This window comes from Neofelis nebulosa, chromosome 7 (assembly GCF_028018385.1).
Source record: "Neofelis nebulosa isolate mNeoNeb1 chromosome 7, mNeoNeb1.pri, whole genome shotgun sequence".
In the NCBI taxonomy this organism is placed as follows: Eukaryota; Metazoa; Chordata; class Mammalia; order Carnivora; family Felidae; genus Neofelis; species Neofelis nebulosa.
In genome coordinates, this window is record NC_080788.1 from 94,437,140 (window position 1) to 94,456,128 (window position 18,989).

An 18,989-nucleotide genomic window follows, 5' to 3' on the forward strand; every position below is an offset into this window, starting at 1 on the left:
GGAAAGGTAAGATGTAGAAAACTAGATAATGAATGTATGTATGTGATATGAATGAATGTACAGTGAATAAAGAATAAGTAGATTTTGGGGCGCCTGGGTGGCGCAGTCGGTTAAGCGTCCGACTTCAACCAGGTCACGATCTCGCGGTCCGTGAGTTCGAGCCCCGCGTCAGGCTCTGGGTTGATGGCTCGGAGCCTGGAGCCTGTTTCCGATTCTGTGTCTCCCTCTCTCTCTGCCCCTTCCCCGTTCATGCTCTGTCTCTCTCTGTCCCAAAAATAAATAAAAAACGTTGAAAAAAAATTTAAAAAAAAAAAAAAAAAGAATAAGTAGATTTTTACAAAATGGCTATTGGAGGGGAATGCTATCTCAGAGCTAATCTTATTTACTGATGAAGAATTTGTAATAAGTTTAGGAAAGATTGGAAGAACCAGAAAAGGAGTGACGGCTTGGCACTCAGAAACACTGAATGACAGTGCTGGGGCAAATTCTGCCAGTCTTTCCAATATATTACTCCCTTAACTGTTCCTTCCCATAGTCAACATCTAAAGTTGCTGGTTAAAACCAGTAAAAAGTGTAGCTGCACTGAGAATCCAAAAGTTAGCTTGAATATTAAAAGTGCCAATGGAAAGGGAAAGGGAAAGTTGCAACACAGTTTTATGAAAGTGAAAGGTAGACATAAGAAGACTGATTTTTTAAAGTTTATTTTTGTATTTAAGTAATCTGTATCCCTAATGGGGGGCTTGAATTCAGCACCCGGAGACAGAGTCCCATGCTCCTCTGACTGAGACAGCCAGGTGCCACTGCTTTTCATATTTGGAAGCAAAGTTAGTATCGAGGGGATTTATGATTAACAGGGTTGTGCACAGGAAATGCCATCTTGCAAAGAAATATTTCTGGAATCAGATTCCAAAGGAGGAACTTGCAGTGCAATTATGGTACTGCTGAATCTTGAACAAGAGATTGCATGGTAGGTGGTGTGTGAACTCAGGAACCTTGTAACAGAAACAGGATAGAGGCCGGATTGGAAGAAAAATAAAAAAAAAACACCATTTTTTAAAGTGAGGATGGGAGTGTAATTCAAGAGGACTGCTAAGATTGTCAAGGCAAGAAGCCTTCATATTCGTCCAGAGGATAATCTTACACATCCTTTTAATGATCATTTCCTCAAGCCCCTAACTTGTTTCCACCAGTTTCCTTTTTTTTTTTTTTTTTCTGTTTCCTCGTGAGGAGACCTGAGAGGACCCTGAATCCGTATCATCCTGAAGTATGGAGATTTAAGACTGAATTTCTGTTGATGTCTAGGGAGAGTGGTAAATTGTTGGGAAAAACCTTATACTTGCCCCAAAAGACAACATTTTTCTACAATATTTTTCTTTCCGGGGTGGGGTGGGGCGGTATCTGTGCTTAAGATCAATAATTTAAAAGACCCTACACACCGTCTTCTAGCTTAGAAAGTCTCCACAGAGGGAAGAAAACAGCAGGAGCAGCTGCCCGGTCTTCGGTGACGGCGGGGCGTACACCAGGCGGAGACCGGGCGGGGCCGGGGCCCTAGGATCCCGCTGAGGGCGAGGCCTGCGCGCAGCACAACCACGTGACTCCTTCGCCCCTTGGGACACCGACGCATGCGCGCCGCGCTCTCGACGAGGCGGCTTTGGTGTTGGTGGCGGCTGCCGCGGTGGCTGTGGGACGGAGACGGTGGAAGTGCCATCCTCGGCTCGGTTGGCCCAGACTGCGGCTCATGGCCTTGAGTGGCATCCGTCATCAGGTCAGCTGGGGCGGGCGTCTTGGAATTGGCCTGGGGGGTGGGGTTGGTGATTCGAGGGACTGGAAGGGGCCTGCCTTGTTTCAGGCCGCACTGGGGTTGCGGCCTCCCTCTCCCGCCGTGTTTGAGGCCAGGCTTGGCTTGGCCTCGGCTCCCAGCTGTCCATTCCTTTCTCCTTCCCACCTGTTGGGTGGAGCAGTGGAAGGTTTCTTTTCTTAGTTAGACCAAACGCTTCTCTGACGAGTGCTTACGGAGCGCGGGGAAATGTGGGCCTCCACCTTGATATAGGAAGCGTTTTGGGGGTGAGTCTGAAGCCCTTGCTTCCTCAAGAGATGCAAACCAGTGTGCCGGGACAACTGGGAATGGAAGGGACTCAGTAGTAGCCGCTAGAGAATTGGGAGAATTCAAATTCTGTTAATTAAAGCTTGTAGGCGCCTTGTAGGGGCGCGCGCTGCGTGTTCTGACTACACTAGTCACACTTTTAGGACCCTGAGTCACAGCACCTCAAATACCGGCCAGAGGTTTTGGCGGCACAGGATAGAAGCAGGAAAAGCAGCCATTGAAGATCTTAATAGGATCTCTTAAAGAAATCTATTTAAAAATAATGTTTACCTTTTGTAGGCAGAGACCAACAGTGTGTTTTTCTCGCTTTGAAATTTAGTAAGTAGTACTGCTCTTTTTATCAATGATATTATAATACCATATTTTATGCCGATTTTTTAGTTTGGTGTTCATGTTGCCTTCTCTTTAAGGACTTCTTGTTATTTGGCAACTGATCCAATCTGTTCAGAAATACTTTAAACTTTTTTACAGCTGGAAAGGTTGAAGCTTACAGGGAAGCATGAAGCTCGTGTTGGAACTTAAGTGTTTTGTCTCTGGGAGCTTAAGTGGATTGAAAAAAAACAAACAACTGTCAGGTACCCCCCCCTCCTTCCTCCCATTTATAACCTCATTCTAGAGTTGCAAAAGTTGGAACTTTCCACTGTTCAGCTTCTGGTAGGGATAAAGTGAACTAAAGGACTTCTACTAAAGAATACAGTTCTTAGACTCTGAACTCTGGAATAATTAGGTGTTGACCAAAGATGGCTAATTAGTAGGTGGTATGAGATATTTGAAATGAGAATTGAAAAACAGAATTTTTTTTTTTTTTTTAGTGTCAGAGTATTTGGTAATATTTTTACTTGCTTACCTATAGTTGAGTAAGAAAAAGAATTTTATAAATCAAACGATAAAAGTGTGTGTGTGTGTGTGCACACGCCCGTGTTTTAATGATAAAGAACAGGGATACCTGGCTGGCTCAGTCAGTAGAGCATGGGACTATTGATGTCAGGGTTACGAGTTCGAGCTCCATGTTGGGTGTGGAGATTACTTAAAAATAAAATCTTAAAAACTAAATAAATAGAACAGAACCTTCTGTGGTATGTTAGTAAGTAATTCCACATAGAACATAGGATTTTCTGTGTATGCGAAAAATAGTCAAAGGAGATAGGAAGTAGTAGTAGTTCCAGTCAAATGGTGATTTTTTTTTTCAAAGACCTGAAGATGACGCAGACATTTATGTAAATATGTGTATATAAAGTTGAGTTTTTGGAACATACTAAGTGTTTAATATGTGGAAACTTAAAAAAGGTCTATCTGTGAACGTTCTGTTTAGCCTCTGAAAGTCGTTGCCAAAACCAGTGGTTAGTCTCTTTTCTTAACAACATTTGTTTTCAAATTGGCTTATGTGTGTTTGAGGAACAGAGTATCTGATTGTAAAGCTAGTTGATTTGCAGTACGCGACCTACTGACTTTTTAGTCCTTAGATTTTTTTTTGTGTGTTGCTCTGTTTATGAAAAGAATAATAAACAGTATGATCTTGAGTGCCTATAGAGTTAAAGGAGAAGATATTAAATTAGACTTCCCATTCTTAGTTAAGTATGGGTTAAGTGATCCACCAAAAGACCTTTTAAATTTTAAGATGGCATGCTGAATTGTTAGTGAAATGTTTAATGTATGTTATAACTGAACTAAAAGTTCAATGTATGATAAAGAACTGTATTTATTTAATGTACTACACTGTCAGTTTATAATTTATCATGTTTTCTTTCGTGCTTATGAACTTTAGGTCTATCTAATAAGATTTTATAAGAAAGTGCAATGTAGTAAAAAGGCATTGATTGGTTTGGTGAGTTGAGAAAAGGAGGAAAGTTTTGTTAGGCTCAGAAAACAGGGTGAGCCAAGGCTCAGACATGAAAAATATATTGGGCTTTGTAAATGGCAATGAGGAGGAATACTGTAGGATTCGTATGTTTGAAAAGTTATGTCACTCACTTTTTCAACAGACATTTAATGTGCTGTTACATACCAGACACTGTTTTAGGTTCTAGGAACTCAGTACTGAACAAAACCAAGATCTCTGTTCTGCTGAATTTAACATTACAGTAATATTAATTTATCCGTAGCCTTAGTGTAGCAGTGTTTTTCAATTTTTTGTGACTGAGACCTGTAATAATTTGTACATGTAATAGTGAATCCCAAAAAACAGTAGTTGCATTCTGTATGTGTTTCAACAATAGGCCCTCAATATGTGCCTGAACTCTGATACTTTGTTTTCAATTCTATATTTTTCTATTAAAAAACAAACGAGAAGCTGATTTACGAGAAGCTGATTTGAAAAGCTGATTTGAAGCGGTCTAAAGTTTGATAAACATTACTTAAGAGGGGAGATAAAATAGGAGCACCTGGCTAGCTCAGTCAATAAAGCATGCAACTCTTGATCTCCGGGTTGTGAGTTTGAGCCCCATGTTGGGTGTAGTGATTGCTTAAATAAACAAACTTTGGGGTGCCTGGGTGGCTCAGTTGGTTAAGCATCCAACTTTAGCTCAGGTCATGATCTCACGGTTTGGTTCGTGAGTTCTAGCCCTGTGTCGGGCTTTGTGCTGATAGCTCAGAGACTGGAGCCTGCTGAGAGAGGGAGACACAGAATCCGAAGCAGGCTCCAGGCTCTGAGCTGTCAGCACAGATCCTGATGTGGGGCTCGAACTCACAAACTGCGAGATCATGACCTGAGCCGAAGTCAGACGCTTAACCAACTGAGCCACCCAGGTACCCCTAAAATTTTTTTCTATTTTATTTTCCATTTGCAAAAAAGAACAAGCTGGTCTGAAGCAGTCTACAGTTTGAAAAATGTTGGTCTATTGAGGGAGATAATGATTACTTAAACTATAGCAATACTACTGTGAGTAAAAAGAAGGGGATGGTTAATTCTTATGTTAGGGTATACCAAATAAGTAAATTATTTACCATGTTATAGTGTAATACTATGAATAAAAGAAAAAAAAATAGGGGCACCTGGGCGGCTCGGTAGGTTCAGGTCACGATCTTGTGGTTTGTGAGTTCAAGCCCCATATCAGGCTCTCTGCTGTCAGCCTGTCAGTGCAGAGAGTACTTCAGATCCTCTGTCCCCCCCTCCTGCTTGCACTGTCTCAAAAATAAATAAATATTTAAAAAAAAGATTGAGGAAGGTAAAGGGAATCATGTGTGCTGGGGATGGGAGCAAGTTACAATTTTAAATAGGGTTGTCCAGGTAGGTCTTATTGAGAAAGTGACCTTTCAACAAAGGAGGAGATAAGGAAGTTATCCATATGAGTATCTGGGAGAAGATAATGCTGGTAGAGGAAACAGCCACCTAAAAGGCTCTAAGGCTGGAGAATATGGTTTGTTTCAGAGAAAACAAGATGTCATTTTGACTGGGGCTGAGTGAGGCCAAGGGTAAGAGAAGAGGTCAAAAGGACAGTGAGTCATTGCAAGGGCAGTGACTTTTACTCTGTGAGAGCAGTGGAGTGACATGGTCTTATTTATGTTTTAAAAAGAATACTATCTGCTGTATAGAGAATGGACTGGGGATTGGGAGCTGGTGGAATGCAGCAAAAGGGAAGAAGCGGGAGACCTGTAGAAGGTTATGGAAGACTGTCATAGTATTGTAGATGAGAGATGAGTGGTTTGAATGAAAATTATAAGAAGTGTGATGCTGAATATAAAAGATTCCGGGGGCGCCTGGGTGGCGCAGTCGGTTAAGCGTCCGACTTCAGCCAGGTCACGATCTCGCGGTCCGCGAGTTCGAGCCCCGCGTCAGGCTCTGGGCTGATGGCTCGGAGCCTGGAGCCTGTTTCCGATTCTGTGTCTCCCTCTCTCTCTGCCCTCCCCCGTTCATGCTCTGTCTCTCTCTGTCCCAAAAATAAATAAAAAAAAAAAAAAAAAAAAAAAAAAAGATTCCGTAAAAAATTGGTTGGGTGTGAGGGAAAGAAGAGTCAAGCAAGGACGAGTCCCCGAGATTTTTGGCCTGAGCAACTGAAAGGAGGGATTTTCTGTCAGATGGAGAAGGAAATGGATAGAGCAGGTTTTGGGGGAGAGATCAGAAGTTTTCTTAAGGACATTTTATAATTTGAAATGACTGGATGGGAATTTGGGAGTTGGCACATAATTAGTATTTAAAACCATGTGAGATTGGGGAGTTAATGGAGGTAGGAGTAGATGACCAAGGATTGAGTCCCGGGGCACTCTAAAAGATCACCTAGAGGGGTGCCTGGGTGGCTCAGTCGGTCGAGTGTCCGACTTTGGCTAAGGTCATGATCTCGTGTTTTGTGACTGTGAGCCCTGCATTGAGCTGTGGGCAGACAGCTTGGAGCCTGGAGCCTGCTTCGGATTCTGTGTCTCCCTCTCTCTCTGCCCCTCCCCTGCTTGCACTCTGTCTCTCTCCCAAAAGAAAAAAAAAAAAAAATCACATAGAAGAGGAATACCCAATTTGCCTCAGGAGACTGGCACTCAGGTGAGAGAGTGATAGATAGTGAGGTAGGAAGAAGAGATGATGTGACTTGGAAGCCAAGTGAGAAAATATATCAGATGGGAGAGAACATTATCAGCCCAAGGAGAGTGTTGGTTGAGAAAAAGAGCTGAGGACAACATCTTGGGAGCTACCAATTCTTTTTTTTTTTTTTTTTTTTTTTAATTTTTTTAAATGTTTATTTATTTTTGAGACAATGTGAGAGACAGAGTGCAAGCAGTGGAGGGGTGGACAGAGAGAGACACAGGATCCGAAGCAAGCTCCAGGCTCTGAGCTGTCAGCACAGAGCCCGATGTGGGGCTCGAACTCACGAACTGTGAGATCATGACCTGAGCCAATGTTGGATGCGTAACCAATGTTGGACGCTTAACCGACTGAGCACTCAGGCGTCCCAGGTGCTACCAATTCTGATAGGACTGTGAGAAGAAAAAATTTCTTCCAAATGGTAAGGGAGCAATCCAAGAAGATAGGAGGAAAGCTAGGTAAATGCGATATGTCAGAAAAGGCAAGGAAAGAGAACCTTTCAAGTAGAAAGTCATCATTCCTATTGGATGCTGTGAAGAGTGAATCAGAGAAAAACAAAACAAAACAAAAACAAGAGTAGATCAGAAAGATGAATTAGGAAGCATTCAAATGGATTTATACACAAGAAGATTGTGACCTTGGCAAATTTCAGAGTGGTAAGGAAACCAAATTACCAAGTGAATGGAGGTTACAGAAGTAGAGATAACAAGCTTAGACAACTTAGTTGACTTTGTCCTTAGAATAAAATCCAAATTTTAACAGAGCTTATGCTTGATTACCCTTTGCTTTTTTTTTTTTTTTTTTAGGTTTATTTAATTATTTTGAGAAGGAGAGGCAGAGAGAGAGGGAGAGAGAGAGAGAGAATATCCAGTCACAGAGCCTGACATGGGGCTCGATCTCAGGAACCATGACATAATGACCTAAGCTGAAAGCAAGAGTCAGATGTCCCACAGACTGAAACACACCCAGGTGCCCCTACCCTTTACTTGTTTTTAAGTTAAGCTACATTGTAGTATATATGTTATAAATTATTATATAAAAGAAGAAAAACATTTACACATGTTGAATGCTAGTGGAATAGATTTAGTACACTGAGAGAAACTGATGAAGAGTAAAGATAATTTAAGAAGCAACATTCTTAAGAAGATGGGTGGGAGAAATGATCAGATCATGAGTTGTTCAGGGTATGACCTTTGGTAGGAGCAGAGATACTTAATCAGTTATGACCAAGGCAAGGAGGAGGACCAGTAATGATGGATTTCAGCCATTATAGGAGTGCTATAAAACAAATACTTTGAGAGGGGAAAAGAGGCAAGATTATAAATGAGGTGAGGGGGTTGGGAGGTTGGTATCATAATATATTTCTTGGAGGTGTAAAGAATTTTAAGAAGGAAATGGAGGATTAATGGAGATCTAATAGGATAAAGACTGACCACTGGTTGTGGCAAATAGCTCACTATGAGAAATTAGTATTTTTATTGGAGTGATATGGGCTGGACTGCATAGTGTACTAACAGATGGTTAAATTATTTCTAACTATAGAAATGTCACTTATTTTTAGGTATCTCTTTTATTGACTTTGTTAGTCTAAAACTTACAGGATTCATCATTATTTCTTTAAGAGAAAATTCTACAAGTGTTAGTGTTAGGTTAAAATATGCTTAATTTTAAGGTTTATGCTACATGTTGGCATATTGAAATTTTAGAATATAATCCCAAAGAAATAGCTATTCAAAAATAAGTATTTACATGAGATTCACTGTGACATACTTAGTAAGTATTAGGAAGGACTCAAACCAGATTGAGGGATATTTAAGCAAATATGGACATAGGGTCCTTCTTGCTTAGCGGTCTTCTGAACATGCTAAATAAACACTTGTCTCAGAACGTGGCTCTTTCTGCTGCCTGGAATTTTCTTGCGTTGCATATCTGTATAATTGACTTTCCTACTACCTCATCTTCTCCTTTGTTTTGTTCTTAGTACTTAATGCCATGTACATACTGTAAACTTACTTTTTTTTTTTTTTTAAAGAGATGTCTGTATTATTCAACTAAGATGTCAGCTCCTTGTAAGGACTTTGTTTTGTTCAGTTAAATTTCCAGTACTAGAACAGTAGTATCTGACACACAGATGTTGCTTACTAAATTTTGAATGAATATTATTACACAGGGAAGTGATACTGGTTAGAAATTTTTTAAAAGTCCTAAATGGAGGGGATTCAGCATAATTTGTACACCTAATTTCAGTAAAATAAAAAAATAACATAAAAAAAGAAATAAAATTGTGTAAACCCTAAAGGACAAAGAACAGAAGAGCAAATCAGCATGAGAATTAACATCTTGGAAGAAACAGATGGACAGGATTTAACTGATGAACTTAGGTTTTCATTTTTCTGCGTTTAGTTCTGTACTTGCAGAAAGGGAAGTTAATAAAAAAAAGTAAGATGGATCCTCCCACAAAATTCCAGGAAGGCTCAGGAATTCCGGGTACCAAGCGCCTCTGAAGATGAGAGTGCTGAATGGAGCTAAAAATTCGAGGGTTGGTTGAAAGTCTGGAGTAGGTTAGACCATAGATTTTCCTTCTCCATGTAGTATAGACAGCAAAAAAAACTGAATGCTAATTATTTGAAGAGGGTGGAACCAGAGAAGTGTTGACACAGGTGGTGGGAGGTGGGGCAAGGGTAAAGGGTCTTGATGCAAATGGGAAATGAATGAAAGCTTACATACTGAGTGGTGACATCACTACCCTGTTTATTTTCTTTGCTCCCAGAATGCGTGTTGCCTTCTTTATAGATTTTTAAGTTGAAACATTCTTCTTTGGGAAAACTTAACACAAGGGAAGTGATGTAAAGCACTGACATTTAGTGAGCTCCCCCTCAATAGAATGCCATCCTGTGTGGAGCCTCACCAGTTTCCAAACTTGTATCTAGCTTCTGATTTTTTGTGATGCCTCACACTCCTTCATCAGCAGTTTGAAGACCACTCCACTTGGGAGAACAAAGCAAATATTCAAAAGACACTCAGAAGAGATAGTGCTGAGAACAGAAGAAAATTTAAAAGTGGCTTATAGAGAGAGAGAGCAGGAGATACTGCACTAGTGAAACAGGAATAGGAAACTACAAAATAGATTATTCAGAGAATTAAAAAAGGGAATTAAAATAAAAATCTAGTAAAAGTGATCTGAGGAGAATGGGGATGGGGATGAGGTAAATGAAGGAAAAGGTAAGAAAAGTAGAGAATCAGTCCAGGAGGTCTAACACCTGAGTAATGTGAGTTCAAAAAAAAGATAAAAGATAAAACCAAGTGGAGAAAATATCACTGAAATGATACATGTGGAACATAAGAATTGAATGATGTAAATATCTAGATTAAAGTAGGCCTCCGAAATAAATGCCAGCAGAATAAGTAGAAAAGAGTCACCTTAAGGCACATATCATTATGGAATTTCGGAACACCTGGGATGAAGAGAGATGTTAAACACTGCCTTGGAGAAAAAACCAGGTCTCATATAGAGGAATTTTCTCAATAGGAGTACACTATGCTAGGAAACAATGGAAAGATTCCTTCAAAACTCCTTTTTTTTAATGTTTATTTTTGAGGTGAGGGGAGGGAGGGAGGGAGAGAGAGACAACGTGATCAGGAGAGGGGCAGAGAGAGACTGAGACACGGAATCCAAAGCAGGTTCCAGGCTCTGAGCTGTCAGCGCAGAACCTGATGCAAGGCTCAGACTCACAAACTGAGATCATGACCTGAGCCAAAGTCGGATGCTCAACCAACTGTGCCACCCAGACAGGCGCCCCCTTATCTATCTATCTATCTATCTATCTATCTATCTATCTATCTATCTAGCTAATCTTTATGCCCAGCATGGGGCTCAAACTCACAACCCCAACATCAAGAGTTGCCTCTTCTGACTGAGCCAGCCAAGCACCCCCCTTCAAAACTCTTTAAGAAACAATTATTTTCATTCTAGAATTTTATATTTAGACAATCTATCATTCAATTGTGAGAATTTTAGAATTGAAAAGTCTTAATTTTTTTACACCACATACCCTTTTTGAGACAGTTATAGAAATAATTCTCTAAAAGAGGGAATAAGTCAAGAAAGAAAAAGGCTGTTATAAATGAGAAATAAGTGAAAGGAATTCCTTGGATCAAAATGAACAGACAAAACCTAGACCAGACAAGCCATTCTAGATTGCTGCAGATTAGATAGTTTTGGAAAGGATGTCTCCTGAAGGGAAAATGGACTTGATACTATAAGTATCAGGTTTTTTGTTTTGTTTTGTTTTGTTTTTTAAGTAAACTGTGCCACACATGGGGCTCAATCAGACTCATGACCCTGAGATCAAGAGTCGTATGCTCTACCAACTGAGCCAGCCAGGCATCCTAAATGTCATTTTTTTTTTTTTTTGAAGGACTTTTATAAGGCCTCTACAGGAGTTTGGAGTCATTTTTCAAAGACAGCCAAACTTGAAAATAATAAGGAAAGATTTAAAGAGGTAGAAGCAAGGAAATGTAATTATAGTATATAAGGTAGCTTGAAAAAAATGTTTACAGAGGCATGCTAATGTAAACCTGAATGTTGATTTAACTCCAAACTGATAGAAATTAGAGCATATGAGAGGGAAATTGTGAAGGTATGTTTGGTACAATAGTTAAACCCTAATCTTCTGTAAGATGGTAAAAAATGTCTAAAATTGAAAAATCAAGAAATAAGATAGATCTCCAGATAAACTCTATGTTGACTACTAGTTTTAATGAAGTCAAAGTCAACAGCTCTTTCCCTCCTAATACTTATGCAAAAAAATTTAAGTGCATTGTGAAGTTCTTTTTCTTTTCTCTTTTCTTTTCTATTTAAGAAAAATTTTTTGAATGTTTATTTTTGAAGGAGAGTCAGACAGAGAGTGAGCAGGGGAGGAGCAGAGAGAAAGGGAGACAATCCAAAGTGGGCTCCAGGCTTTGAGCTGTCAGCACAGAGTCCAACTCGGGGCTTGAAATTCACAAACCGTGAGATCATGACCTGAGCTGAAGTCGGAGGTTAGGAAGGAAGGTTAGGATGTGTAACCGGCTGAGCCACCCAGGTGCCCCTCCTTTGTTATTTTAAAGTATAACATCTTAGGTTTAGATAAAACTTTCTAAGGAACTTGTTTGCCGTGATACTTTTCATTTATGTGAATTTATAGACCTCCACATGCTTTTATCTCATCTGATCTTAACAGCCCTGTGCAAGTAGTATAAAGTGTTTTAGAAGTGAGGAAAGTAAGAATGACCTAGGATCACATGCTTATATTAAGGGAGAGAAGTAGGACTTACTCCCCCTACTCTGTTTATTCTGATATTTACCATTTTATATCTTCTTATGATGAAAAAAAGATCTGGAAATTCTAATTCCTACTAGTCTTTTGTACTTTGTATTTCCTAATTTAGTTGTAATTAAACTGTTGTCTTACCTTTTATTTAAAATTGTAATAAAAACCACATAACATAAAATTTACCTTAACTATTCTTAAGTGTATAGTTCAGTAGTGCTAAATATATTCACATGGTTGTAAACAAATTACTAGAACTTTTCATCTTAATCTGAAACTACACTCATTAAACAACTCCCCTTTCTCCCTCACTCCATTCCCTGGTAACTGCATTCTACTTTCTGTTTCTATGAATTTGGTTTGTGACTGGCTTACTTCACTTAGCATAATGTCCTCAAGGTTCATCCATATAGAATATGAAAGGATTTCCTCCATTTTAAAGGCTGAATAATATTTCATTGTATCTACCACATATTATTTATCTGTCAATGGACATTTGGTTTGCTTCCTTCTTTTGGCTGTTGCATATAGTGCTGCTAATGAACATGGATGTGCATATAGCTCTTTGGGTCCCTGCTTTTAGTTGGATATGTACCAAGTGGGATTCTTAGGTCATATATAGTAGTTTTGTTATTACTTTTCTCAGGAAACTCCATACTATTTTTTATAGCAGTTGCATCATTTTACAATTCCACTAACAGTGTATGAGGATTCCAGTTTCTCCTCATCTTTACCAACACTTGTTATTTTCTGTTTTTTTTAAGTTTATTTATTTAGTTTGAGAGTGAGAGTGTGCAGGAGGGGCAGAGAGAGAGGGAGAGAGAGAGAGAGAATCCCACACCCCATGAGATCATGACCTGAGCCAAAATGAAGAGTTGGACACCTAACCGACTGAGCCACCCAGGCACCCCTCTGTTTTTTTGATAGTAGTTATCATAACAGATGTGAGGTAATACCTCATTGTGATTTTGTTTTGCATTTTTCTGATGATTTGTGATATTGAGCATCTTTTCATATGCTTCCTGGCCATTTGCACATCATCTGTGGAGAAATGTCCATTGAAGTCCTTTGCCCTTTTTTTTTCTTAGAAATTTTTTTTTAATGTTTATTTTTGAGAGAGAGAGAGACAGACAGACAGACATACACACACCAAGGAGGGGAGGGGCAGAGAGAGAGAGAGGGAGATACAGACTCCGAAGCAGGCTCCAAGCTGTCAGCACAGACCCTGATGTGGGGCTCGAACTCACGAACTGCGATCATGACCTGAGCTGTAGTCAGATGCTCAACCGACTGAGCCACCCACGTGCCCTGTCCTTTGCCCATTTTTAAATCAAGTTTGTTTTGTTTTTTTTTTTTTTTTTTTTTTGCTGTTGTTACTGAGTTGTAGTTCTTTACATATCCTGGATATTAACCCCAATTGGATATAAGATTTGCAAATATTTCCTCCTATTTCTGTAGGTTGCCACTTCACTCTGTTGATTGTGTTCTTTGATCCACAAAAGTTGTAAAGTTTGCTGTAGCCTATTTGTCTGTTTTTACTTTTGTTCTCTTTGTTTTTGGTGTCATTTCCAAGAAATCATTGCCAAATTCAATGTAATGAAGATTCCCATACGTTTTATTTTAGAAGTTTTATATTTCTAGGTTTTACATTCAGGTTTTTAATCCATTTTGAGTTAATTTTTGTATATGGTATAAAGTAACGATCCAATTCCATTCTTTTGCATGTGAATATCCAGTTTTCCCAGCACCACATGTTAAAGATACTGCCCTTTCTTCATGGAGTGATCTTAGTAGCCTTGTTGAATAAAACCACCCTGTGACCCAGCAATTGCACCATGAGGTATTTACCCAAAAGATACAAAAATACAGATCCAAAGAGGCACATGAACCCCGATGTTTTTAGCAGCATTATCAACAACAGCCAAATTATGGAAAGAGCCCAAATGTCCATTGACTGATGAATGGTTAAAGAGTTGGTGTGTGTGTGTGTGTGTGTAAACATACATACATATGTACATGTGTATAATGGAATATTACTCAGCCGTCAAAAATAATGAAATCTTGCCATTTGCAACGACATGGATGGAGCTAGAGTATATTATGTTAAGCAAAATAAGTCAGAGAAAAACAAATACCATATGACTGCACTCATATGTAGAACTTAAGAAAGAAAACAGATGCACATAGGGTAAGTTGGGGGAGCGTGGAGAGAGGGAGGCAAACCATAAGAGACTCTTAAATACAGAGAACAAAGACAGGGTTGTGGGAGGGGTGGTGGGTGGGGGATGGGCTAAAATGGGTGATGGGTATTAAGCGCTGGATGAGCTGATGAGCGCTGGATGTTACAGGTAAGTGATGAATCACTGAATTCTCTTGAAGCCAATATACTATATGTTAACTAACTAGAATTTAAATAAAAACTTAAAAAGAAAATCATTTATATATGCAAAAGTTTCTTTCTGGGCTCTTTGTTCTATTGGTGCGTTTGTTTTTATGCTAAAACCATGCTGTTGTCTTCTTCCTTTTGTTATTTTTTACCCCTTTGCGGTTTTGCTAATTGGAAGTTATTGTTGTTAATAAAGTGAGACCAGTTAATTGCCACATTATGAAGAATGTGTTGGAATAACTTACTGAAAAATAACTTTAGTGTATTCTTTTGGCTATGTGATTTTTGGAGTAATCAGAAAAAATGATCTCCCTAAGGGTAAGGATGATGTTCTTAATTCTTCTTACAACACTTTAATTGCAGGGTGTGGAGTAATTGATAATGTCTGAAGATGCAGGGGTGTGGTAAATTTGCTGATTCCAGAAGAAACCATTTTGTTCCACTTAAGTGTGCTATTAGAGTAGGGCTGGTAGTAAATGACTCAATGTATCAGCCAACATTCTTTGTTTTTTTGAGTGGCTTTGAAATAAAAGGACACAAGTCAGTGACTGATTTGCATATTAATCTTCAAATGTGTCTTTTCTTTAAAGAAGGGGGGAAAAAGGAAAAAATAAATTGAGAACTTCTTTGCCTTTTTCTAGGCTTTCAAATGGCTTAAGCCTGGAAAAGCTTAGGACATTAATCAGTCATCGCAGTAACTTATTTTTTCTGGTAGTGTAATACTGTACTTTGAATTCTCCTATACTATATACTGGTGAGATTGCTGCTTGTTTTATTTCTTCTCAGAATCCTCTGTAGACTTTATCTCTGTCTTTTCTTCTCAAATCCCTCTGGCTCTACCCTGCTTACCTGCTGCTTACCTTCCACTTTCCCCATAAAACCCTGTTCATTCTGGTCAGTTTCTCTTGTCTCTGAATCAGTCCTAATTTCTACCTGTTTGTCTGTCAAGAAAGATTATTCTATCAAGTCAAGTGGACTTTTCTTCTATTCTGGAGTAATTATTTTCCTATTATTCTAAAACTTACAGCTTTTCAAAGTTAAGACCACGTTCTGTATTTCATGAGGCTCTTCTAGATGGCTGTAATTTTCAGTTGATTTCTCTAAACTTTGTTTCATTTGAAATTCTCTCTGTTTTGCCTGGTTTTTTGATCTCTCTCCCACTGAATTGATAAGAACTTTATCTTATACTTAGGTATGCTCTACCAGCAATGTAATATAGTACTGGATATACATCAGGCATTAAAAACTTTTTGTTTCCATCTGAATTCCCCCCTCATCTTTTTTTATTTTTTTCTTCTCTCTACTCTTCCCATCCCTTCCCACTTCTTTTTTAACATTCCTTAGATTTAGCTGATTATAGTTAATTCTTCCAGTGGCATTCAGCCTCAAAAAGTCTCCTGATTTAATATGTTAAATTTCTTTTTTGGGAAAAAATTTGCTTCATACTGTATTTTTAAATAATGTTTTAAACATGTATTAAAGTTTGGATTTCATATCTGTTTGACAATTGACCTTCTATACACATAAGCTAGTAAGAAGGCAAACTCACAGAAAATGTTTTACAATGAAGATCATATTTCCTTAGTTTACAAAGAACTTATATAAGCGAATAAGAATAAAAATTAGTAATGCAATAGAAAATGTGAATATAGGTTGTGAAAAGGCATTTAAGAAAAAAAGAAAAAAATAGAAATTTGGCTTTTTCATAGTTAAATGCAAATCACAGTGAGGTACTACTTTTTTTTTTTTAATCAGATAAACAAAAATTAAGTTTTATGGTACTTACAGCTGACAAGGGGAAATGGAGAAATGGCCATTCTAATGCATTGTTAGTGGGACTTCATTTGTCTGCAAGTAATAGAAATTAGGACTTCATTTGTCTGCAAATAATAGAAAACCTGTCTATTGATAGTAGTTTAAACTAATAGGGACTTACTTTCTCGTACTGTGTGAAGTTGACATTGTGTTATTAGTAGCTTGATGATGTTAGGGCTGGCATTTGAGATTTTTTTTTTAATTAAAATATTTATTTTGAGAGAGAGAGCAGAGGAGGGGCAGAGAGAGAGGAAGGGAGAGAATCCACACTATCAGCACAGAGCCTGACGTGGGGCTCGATACTCTGAACCATGAGATCATAACCTGAGCCAAAAATCAAGAGCTGGACACCTAACTGACTGAGCCACCCCGGTGCCCTTGGCATGTTTGAAAAAAAAAATGTTTATTTAAGTAATCTCTACACCCAATGTGGGGCTCAAACTAAGAGTTGCACGCTCTTCCTACTGAGCCAGCAGGTGCCCAGGGCTGGCTCTCTTAATTTTCCTGGCCAACCCCTAATTGACTGCTTCACGGACATAGGTTGTTTTAGATATGATAATGTTCAAGGTGAGAAGAAATTGGTAGAACCTACACTATTTGTGACTGTTCCGTTTAATCAGAAAAGCAGAATCTTTCCCAGGGCTCTGTAGCAGATGTCTTTTTCAGTCTCATGATTCCTTCCTTATATGGGATTAGGTATATTGCTACTTTGACCAAGAACAGTGTTTTATTAGGAAGATGGTGAGAGGGGATATTGGATTAGGCAACTAACAGTGTCTTGCCACATGCTAATGCAATTTTTCTAGAGGTGAAATGTCAGCATCTTCTCAGATTTAATATACACGTATTCTTTGATCCAGTGGTTCCATTGTTCAGAGTTTACCCATGAGTAAGTTTCTGTTCTTCTGAGTTACTTAGAGAACTTGGTAGAAGTACAACTTTCTGGGGCTGAGTCTGCATCTCAGAATCATTGGGGTTGGGACCAAGGAATCTGTATTTAAAAAAAATGGCCTACTAGGTGACTATTGCGTGGAGCTGCATTTGAGAATTTCTCTATAGACTGTAAGGAAACTCAGTTGTTTTTTTTAAGGTTTCATTTAAAATGTTTATTTATTTTTGAGAGAGAGAGAGAGTGTGTATGTATGTGTGCACATGAACTTGGAAGGAGCAGACAGAGAGATAGAGGATCCTAAGTGGGCTCTGTGCTGACGGCAGAGAGCCCAGTGCGGGGCTTGAATTCCACAAACCCTGAGATCATGACCTGAGCCGAAGTTGTACCTTAACCGACCGACTGAGCTATCCAGGCACCCCCGGGAAACCCAGCTTTTTAAAGTAGACATTAAAAAAAAAGGCAGCCAGGCAGCCATTGGCATGCATAGCTGGCTTTTCTTAGAACGAAACAAAACACCTCCTTTTTTCCTTTGCTTGAGCCAAATTATTGCAGATAAGCCAAAAGAAGTAATCATCAGCCCAGTTACATAGGGAGAACAGGTGTTAATATCAAATATTTTTATTGTGTTTCATTTTATTTGGTATAAATACCTGTGTGTCTCTGTGTTTTCATGTATATAGTATATACATAATGAACATCTTTCTATATCAATACAAATGTATGTATTTCCTTTTTAATTATTATTTTGTATAAATATGCCATTTACTAAAGCAATTCTGTTAGTACTTCCTTCTCTGGTTGCTGTTATACAGTGTTGTAATGAATGCTTTTGAACAAATAAATGTTTTTGTGTGATTATTTCTATAACATGAAATACACACAATTTCCATTTGGTACATTTTACTTGACTGTCCACCCAAGAGATATCTTTCTAATTGTTGCCAATTTAATATCTCATTTTAATTTACATCCTTCTTAGTAAAGATATGATGCTTTCATGTTTATTGGTCACTTTCATTTCTTTTTTTGAATTACTTAGAGTCTTAGTCATCTTTTTAATTATATTGTACTATATTAAGTAATTGTGTATTCTGAGCATATTTTAAGAGTAAATCAGTTTTATGGTCTGTTTAGTTTTGAGAATAATCCCTCACTTTAATAAATAAGACACGTTTTATGATTTAATGATTCAGTTTCTATTTTAACTGTTAGTGAAAGGGATGAAGCCAGCTGTTAAAATCTATTGCGTTAATATTTTATAGGATAGGGGTGCCTGGGTCGCTCAGTTGGTTATGGGTCTGACTTTTGATACTGGCTCAGGTCATGAGATACCCCTGCGTCAGGCTCGGCGCAGAGTTTGGAGCCTGCTTTGGGATTCTCTCTGCGCCCCTTCCCAACTCGCTTGTGCATGTAAGCTCTCTCCTTCTCTTTCTCTCAAAATAAACATTAAAAAAATTTTATAGGATGAAAGAATAATCTCTTACTATTTTGTGCTCTAAATGAGAAGATTAATTTATTATATTTCAAAAATGTTTATTTATGGGGGGTAGAGCATGAGCACGGGAGGTACAGACAGATGGGGGAGAGAGAATCCCAAACAGGCTCCATTTCTCAGCATGGAACCCATGCAGGGCTGGATATCACAAAACATGAGATCATGACCTGAGCCGAAATCAAAAGTTGGATGCTTAACTGAGACACCCAGGCACCCCTGAGATGATTTAATTTAAAAGACTATGCAGTTGCTATCCAGATTGTCAAACTTTCATAAATGTATTTTTAATAACTTTATTCATTAAAAAATCACTTTAATTTTTTTAAATCTTATTTTGTATCTTCTGTAATAAAATCAAACCTAAGGGTACCTGGGTAGCTCAGCTGGTTAAGCATCTGATTCTTGGTTTCAGCTCAAGTTATGATCTCATAGTTTGTGGGATTGAGCCTTGTGTCGGGCTTTGCTCTGACAGCATGAA

General features: G+C 38.5%; 1 protein-coding gene across 1 annotated transcript in view; it reads left to right on the forward strand.

Annotated features, from left to right (window-relative positions):
* The first annotated feature begins 1,606 nt into the window (after positions 1–1,606).
* The window catches only part of PRPF39 (pre-mRNA processing factor 39), a 39,639-nt gene continuing 22,256 nt past the window's right edge, over positions 1,607–18,989 (forward strand). Inside the window, exon 1 of the mRNA XM_058738940.1 lies at positions 1,607–1,765. The gene's annotated coding sequence lies outside the window, so the exon portion shown is untranslated. The remainder of the gene's footprint in view (positions 1,766–18,989) is intronic.